Source organism: Triticum dicoccoides, chromosome 7B, assembly GCF_002162155.2.
Source record: "Triticum dicoccoides isolate Atlit2015 ecotype Zavitan chromosome 7B, WEW_v2.0, whole genome shotgun sequence".
NCBI lineage: Eukaryota > Viridiplantae > Streptophyta > Magnoliopsida > Poales > Poaceae > Triticum > Triticum dicoccoides.
In genome coordinates, this window is record NC_041393.1 from 258,358,159 (window position 1) to 258,366,797 (window position 8,639).

Here is an 8,639-nt window from a genome sequence, read left to right on the forward strand (position 1 = left end):
TACTAATATACAACTATGTACGTGAATAGCACAACATCGTAGGAACAAAAAATGGGAAGATCTTGTTTTGGGTGATTTATCTTTGTCTTAGTCAACGTAGTATGAATAATATGATGTGGGGGGCACCCATGAAGCCTTGTGGCACATCTAGAGGTCTTATTTAGATCTTCTTGTATGGATCGATCACACTGTCGTGTTGCTCGTTCGAGAATAACGTCTATGGGTACTTATAGTAGATCCGAATCGCAGCGACCTGGACCATTGGATCAACATCAATCAACGGTTTATATCGTGTATGTTTAAATACATGCATTGACTCTGGAAAAATAATGAATATAGAATGTATAATACATAATACCGCATATTGGGTTTCTCTAAAGTCAAACTTTGTATACTTTCAACAATTTGTACGAAAAAGTATTAACATGTACATAACCAAATATATATCATTTGATTCATCATTACTTTTATTGCCACGTCCTATAAATTTTTTAGTGTAAATGTTCATATTGTTTTCACCAAATTTGGTCAAGCTTTATAAAATTTGGCTGCAGTCAACCTATATATGTGCGGAGTAAATTACAAATGGAGGGAGTGGAATAGATATAGATATAACTATACAAATAAAAAATACAGTAATATAGTCTATTGATATAAATAAGGCTACTGCCCTTTTCTAGGTTAGAACTCGCGTTGTTGTGTACACATTGTTTTGCTTTGTTGTAATTAGCATTTGTGGGGTGTGTGTAGGACTACCCCCTTTAGTTCAGTGCCAGCAACCCCACCATTATCATTAATTATTTCATATTTGCAATTATGATTGCATTATCTTAGTTCTAGCCGATTCTTCGGTTGCCTGGAGGAACACCATCTCGTTATTCAGGTTGATTTTGTGCATACGACAAGATCATCGTCCATCGAAGATTTGTTTAGTCCGATTATCGATTTGTATCATCGGGTATGATATAGCTAGATTGTCAACGTCAAAATCCACGAAGTCGATACTTATCCCCACTCTCATTGAAAGATTGGGTCTCCATCATAAGACTACCACCTAGACAATTCCTTCCCTATAACATACACATGAGCACCCATCTCATTGTTTGGGTCCACGCCTCCCTCTCTCTCTTGAAACACACACACCTCTCCACATGATGTGTGTGTCTTGTTCTCTCTTCCATCCCATGACAGAAAGGCACACTGCCATTCTCTTCTTCTTGCTACCCCCATCTATACAAGTAGGTCTCCTTGCAACAAACAAGCATTCATCTGTCTCTCTACTATCTCTTTCTACCACACATAACCTTCCACCTGTAGCCAGCCATGCTGCCAAGGTCTATCCAGCAATCTCACACGCAAACAGACACTATTTGTGTGTCCCTTCATCACACACACACTATCACTCTCCCATATCCGCAACCTCGTAACCTTGTCGATCCCGATGTTACATGCACCTCTCTCTCTCTGACACACACATGCACATGCACACACCCTCTCTCTCCCTTTCGGACACTCCTCTCTCCATGGCACATAGAGTCTTCCGAACACGCATATGCCCCTCTCTCGTTATGTATCGCTGCCCCCGCCCCCCTCTCTTTGTCACACAAATATTCTCTCTATATCTATCTCTCTCAATAATACATGCATAGTATAAATTGAAACCAACTACAAAAATGAGCTCCGATTACAAAAATCAAATCCACTCCCAAACAAGATATGAAAATAGGGTGAAATCATGCACACAAATGTTTGTTGCGTGCATGAATGTTAATGATATGGATGTACTACTCATACATCACACAAACTCATTTCACAAATTACATTAAACCCTTCTCAAAATATGGTGCGCATGTGATGTTTGTTGTACTGTTCCTGCCAACCTTCCTTTGATATGTTCCAATATATTGTGCTACTTCCGATTCTATTTTTCTCCTTAGACCATGTGAAACCACGAAAAGGTCACCCCCTCCCGCACTGGTACTATAGCTCGAAGCTCCCATACAAACACAACACCCAACAGAGCACGCAGCCATTGCCGAAGTGGACGGCACCACGACCTGAGAAGAGGACGAAGTCTCCGACATCGCTGAGGTGGAGCACGCCCTCTACGGCCACAAGTAGCGCACCCTGAGTGTCCATGCGGAGGACAGTGTGATCTAGTAGCTCGCCCTCGTCAGCCACTGCTACCTCTTGAGCTTGTGTTGGTTTTTCCCTTGAAGAGGAAAGGGTCATGCAGCAAAGTAGAGTAAGTATTTCCCTCAGTTTGAGAACCAAGGTATCAATCCAGTACGATAAAACGCACAACTCACTGAATACCTCCACAAACAATCAACAAACTTGCACCCAACACGACAAGGGGTTGTCAATCCCTTCAGGTTACTTGAAAAAGTGAGATCTAGTAGAGATAGACAAACGGTAAAGTAATTAGTTTTAGTATTTTTGGTTTATAGGAGGAAAAGTAAAAAAATGCAAAATAAATAAACAGCGACATAAATTGGCAAGTTGGAAACTAATATGATGTAAAATAGACTCGAGGGCCATAGATTTCACTGGTGGCTTCTCTCAAGATAACTAATATTACGGTGGGTGAACAAATTATTGTCGAGCAATTAATAGAAGAGCGCATAATTATGATCATATCTAAGGCAATGAAGTACTAGAGCAATATTGCCTAGCTCAAAAGATATAAGTGAAGTACTAGAGCAATATTGCCTAGCTCAAAAGATATAAGTGAAGCACATAGAGTATTCTAATACATCACGATTCATGCGTGTCTCTCCCAAAAGGAGTGTACAGCAAGGATGATTGTGGAAAATTAAAAGCAAAGACTCAAATCATACAAGATGCTCTAAGTAAAACACATATCATGTGGTGAATAGAAATATAGCCTCAAGTAAAGTTACCGATAGACGAAGACGGAAGAGGGGATGCCTTCCGGGGCATCCCCAAGCTTAGGCTTTTGGTTGTCCATGAATATTACCTTGGGGAGCCTTAGTCATCCCCAAGCTTAGGCTCTTTCCACTCCTTATTCCATAGTCCATCAAATCCTTGCCCAAAACTTGAAAACTTCACAACACAAAACTCAACAGAAAATCTCATGAGCTCCGTTAGTATAAGAAAATAAATCACCACTCTAAGGTACTGTTGCACACTCATTTTTATTTGCATTGGTGTAATATCTACTATATTACAACTTTTCCAAGGTTCATGCCCCCCCCCCCCGATACTACCCATAGATTCATCAAAATAAGCAAACAACACGCAAAAAACAGAATCTGTCAAAAACAGAACTGTCTGTAGCAATCTGTAACTCTCGAATACTTATGTAACTCCAACAATTCTTAATAATTAGTAAAACCTGATAAATTTTTGTACCAATATAGATCAAAAAGAATCATATCAAAATTATGTTTCTGTGAATTTTGACAATTATTTTACTGGGCGCAAAAGTTTCTGATTTTCAGCAGGATCAACACAACTATCACCGTAAGCTATCCTAAAGGTTTAACTTGGCACAAACACTAATTAAAACATAAAACCACATCTAAACATAGGCTAGATGAATTATTTATTATGAAATAGGGAAAAAAAGGAAAGAACAAAAATAAAATTTGGTTTCCTCCCAACAAGCGCTATTGTTTAACGCCCTTAGCTAGGCATTGAAAATTCAATGATGCTCACATGAAATACAGGAATTTAAGCACAAGGAGAGCATCATAAAACATGTGACAAACACATCTAAGTCTAACATACTTCCTATGCATAGGCATTTTATAAGGAAGCAAATTATCAAGGCAAGCTAAAACTAGCATATGCAAGGAAGAAGAAAGGCACGATATCAATCTCAACATGAAGAGAGGTAATTTAGTAACATGTAAATTTCTACAACCATACTTTCGTCCCTTATAATAATTACATGTAGGATCATAAGCAAATTCAACAATATAGCTATCACAAAACATATTCTCAACATGATCCACATGCATGCGAAGTTGACACTCTACGAAAATAGTGAGATCAACATTAACTAAAGTCATGACCTCTCCAAACCCACTTTTATCAAAAATTTCATAAGATTGGACATTCTCCAAATATGTGGGATCTAAAGTTGACACTCTTCCGAACCCACTTTCAATATTATTGCAAACACTATTATCAATTTCATATTCATCATGGGCTTAAATAAATTTTCGAGACCATAAGAAGAATCACCCCAATCATGATCATTGAAATAAGTAGTAGACATAGCAAAATTAGCATCCCCAAGCTTAGGGTTTTGCATATCATTAACACAATTGATATTAATGGAATTTATAGTAACATGATTGCAATCATGCTTTTTATTCAAGGATCTATCGTGAATCACTTCATAAAGCACTTCATCAAAAAAATTGGATTCACGGATTTCAAGCAAGACCTCATAAAGATAATCTACTACACTCAAATCACTAGAAATTAGTTCATCATAATTGGATCTCTTAAAAATATTAGCAAGTGTATGGGGATCCATAAACTTTTAGGAAGCGAAGATGCAAGCAAAAAGAAGGTACATGGTAACACAAGCAAACAAAAGATCGAACGGAAGAAGGGCGAAGAAAAGCGCGAATCTTTTTGAAAATCGTTTTAGAGGTGGGGGAGAAGAAAATGAGAGGCGAATGGAAAATAATGTAATGCAGGAGATGAGAGTTTGTGATGGTTACTTGGTATGTCTTGACTTGGCGTAGATTTCCCCGGCAATGGCGCCAGAAATTCTTCCTGCTACCTCTTGAGCTTGTGTTTGTTTTTCCCTTGAATAGGAAAAGGTGATGCAACAAAGTAAAGTAAGTATTTCCCTTAGTTTGAGAACCAAGGTATCAATCCAGTAGGAGACAACACATAAGTCACTGAATACCTGCACAAACAATCAACAAACTTGCACCCAAGGCGATAAGAGGTTGTCAATCCCTTCACGGTTACTTGCAAAAGTGAGATCTGATAGAGATAGATAAACATTAAAGTATTTATTTTTGGTATTTTTGGTTTATAGAATGGAAAGTAAAAGATTGCAAAATAAAGAAACAATGACAAAAATTGGTAAGTAGGAAACTAATATGATGTAAAATAGACCCGGGGGCCCTAGGTTTCACTAGTGGATTCTCTCAAGATAGTAAATATTACGGTGGGTTAACAAATTACTGCCGAGCAATTGATAGAAGAGCGCATAATTATGACGATATGTAAGCAGTTATCATGAATATAGGCATCACATCTGTGTCAAGTAGACTGAAACACTTCTACATCTACTAATATTACTCCACACATCGACCGCTATCCAACATGCATCTAGAGTATTAAGTTCATAAAGAACAGAGTAATGCATTAAGTAAGATGAGATGATGTAGAGGTATTAGCTCAAGCAGTATGATGAAAACCCTATTTTTTATCCTCGATGGCAACAATACAATATGTACCTTCTTGCCCCTACTTTCACTGGGAAAGGACATTGCAAAGCTAAACACTTCCCCCTTTGCAAGAAAAATCAATCTAGTAGGCCAAACTAAACTGATAATTCGAAGAGACTTGCAAAGATATCAAATCATGCATGCAAGAATTCAGAGAAGACTCAAATAATATTCATAGATAATCTGATCATAAATCCATAATTCATCGGATGTCGCCAAACACACCGCAAAAGAGTATTACATCGAATAGATCTCCAGGAACATCGAGGAGAACATGGCATTGAGAATCAAAGAGATAGAGAAGAAGCCATCTAGATACTAGATATGGACCCGTAAGTCTATGGTAAACTACTCACGCTTCATCAGAAGGGTAATGGTGTTGATGTAGGAGCCCTCCGTGATCGAATCCCCCTCCGGCAAGATGCCGGAAAAGGCCCCTAGATGGGATCCCACGGGTACAGAAGGTCACGGCGGTGGAAAAGTGTTTTCGTGGCTTGCCCTGATGTTTTTGAGGTATAGGAGTATATATAGGTGAAGGAACTAGGCTAGGAGAGCTCCGAGGGGCCCACGAGGTAGTGGGCGCGCCCTACCACCCTAGGCGCGCCCACCACCCTCGTGGCCGCCTTGTTGAGTCTCTGGCTTCATCTCCAAGTCTCTAGGTTTGCTTCTAGTCCAAGAAAGATCATCGCGAAAGTTTCATTCCGTTTGGTATACCTTTTCTGCGAAACTCTAAAACAGGCAAAAACAGAAACTGGCACTGGGCCCTCGGATAATAGGTTAGTCCCAAAAATAATATAAAATAGCATATAAATGCATATTAAACATCCAAAACATATAATACAATAGAATGGAACAATAAAAAATTATAGATACGTTGGAGATGTATCAGCCACAAGGGGTAGATGTGTTGCAGCAGCACGCCATGGTCTGTCACGAGGAGGTGCATCGCGTCCTCGCTGCTCACAATGCGGACGAGAGGGTTCTCCAGCAGCATGCCCACAAGAATCACATCGTTAAGAGGACGCCCGCGAACATCACATTGTCGCCGCTCTCAACGTGGACGAGCATGTGCTCCGGCAGCACGCCTGTGAACATAGGATCCTCGCCCCTCACAATGTGGATGAGCGCGTTCTCCTGCAGGATGCCCACGAGCATCACATCATCACCACCACGAACATCGCATCGTCGCCGCTCTCGACATGGACGAGATTGTGCTCTGGCAGCACGCCCGTGAACATCGCATCCTTGCCGCTAAGGCGCACGAGCATGTGCTCCAATAGCATAGCCACGAGCATGGCATCCTCACGGCTCACAAGGTGGTTGAGCGCGTGCTCCAGATAGTACCCCAAGAGTCGGGCCGCAAGCACCGTGCCCCCGGCTATGAGGAGTACTGCATGGTGCCCATCGTGGTTTAGGAAAATCCCATGACTCCGCCGCTCCCTAGAGGAGAGCGAGCTCCAATGGGTGCTCGAGGAGTCCCACGCTGATATGCAGGTGGCGGCGGACGTGCAATATTATCCTTCGTGCTCTCCTCCTCTTACAAAGATGCCTCCACCGCCCCCGTCGTACGTCCTCTGCCTCGGCTCCGGCGGACATTTGGAGTTTAGTTTTATGGAACATTTATATTTGGACTAATGCAAAAAAACAACCTATGACTAACAGGCATAAATAGTTGATGTGGCGGCATTGCATGCTAGAGTATATTGCAATTTACCGATTGCATGCATGCCTAGCTTATGAGTCTTGGTTGTACTCCACTAAATGGGAGCATGTAAATATCTTTAGAGTGCACTCCACTTTTTTCACACGCTTAGGTGCACCGAATGCAGTACCACACTAGAAAATGTTATAAAAAAACTGGTCCAATGTTTTAAAAATCTATTATTATCTTGAAACCGGCCACACCCACCCCTCACCTCATCAAAACAGCCCGAGGAATATGTCTTTAGTGAAGCATAATTTATTTTTACTGATATATATGTATATCAAAACTAGAGGGTTTATATTTCAAGTTTGTGAACAAGAATTATTCTACTACTTTGGATCCATTGCAACTCATGGGCCGGCACATTGGTAGTAGTAAGAAACAAATTTTGGGTTTGGAACGAGTTTGTATTGTGGGAGCATCACAAGGCCTAGCGCAGCAATTACATTTCCATCTCGGGGCCCACGGGACCGAGCTTCAGCGACTTAGTGCACCTACCTTTGAGTCAATGACATGTGGACCCTAAATGCGGTTGGCCCGCATGTCATTCTCATAAAAGAAGAGCGGCAGTTGGACCAAGAGGGGTGAGGTGCAGGTTGGTGTACGTGTGGTGTCATGGGTTCGAGCGGCGTCATGAGAATCGTGTGGGTGGCTGTGGTAGAAACATGATGGTCGTCGCAGTTCAGCTGGCCCACATGTCATGCACACAAAGGCAAAGGAGCGGTGGGGCCGAGAGGGGTGAGGCGCATGTCGGGGGACGTGGTGCTGTGGGTTGGAGCAGCGTCGTGGGAATCATGTGTGGCAGTGGTAGAAACGTGATGGTCATCGTGGTTCAACTTCCATGGACAAGTTATCAGGTCTAGTGACACATGCATTGCATATCACTCACTGCAAGGAGTAGTAGTAGAGAAAACAAGGTGGATAAATAGTTCATTATAGTCAAGTGGACCTATATCAATGTACACAGAGTACACTTGTTCAAAATACATGCACACCAGCAAAATAGTTTATCTATATCAATGTACACACAAAGGAAATATAATTTTTACAAGAGAGGAAATAGTTCATCCATCTATAATGCCCTACTGCTGGTGCATCTTCTTCTTCTTCTTCTTCTTCTTCTTCTTCTTCTTCTTCTTCTTCTTCTTCTTCTTCTTCTTCTTCTTCTTCTTCTCATTTTCTGTGGGACACGGCTTTGCAACAAGCTCCTTCGACCTTGTAGCTATCTTGAAACTCACACGGGCATCGAGGGCAGCATATTTTATCCGCTCGTAGTTCAAGGGATAATTCTCCCATCCAGACGACCTTAATGCCAGCGGCTCATCACCCTTCTCGAGATTTGTTCCGATCACAGAATTTGCTACGTCAAATAGGGATGGTGTTTCTTTATCACAATCGTCTACAAGAATTCTGATTTGTAGGTCAGATATTTTTTTCAAGTCAAGGTTGGACGGTGCCAACTTCTGTTTGTCCCCTTCGATGGCTGCCCCACA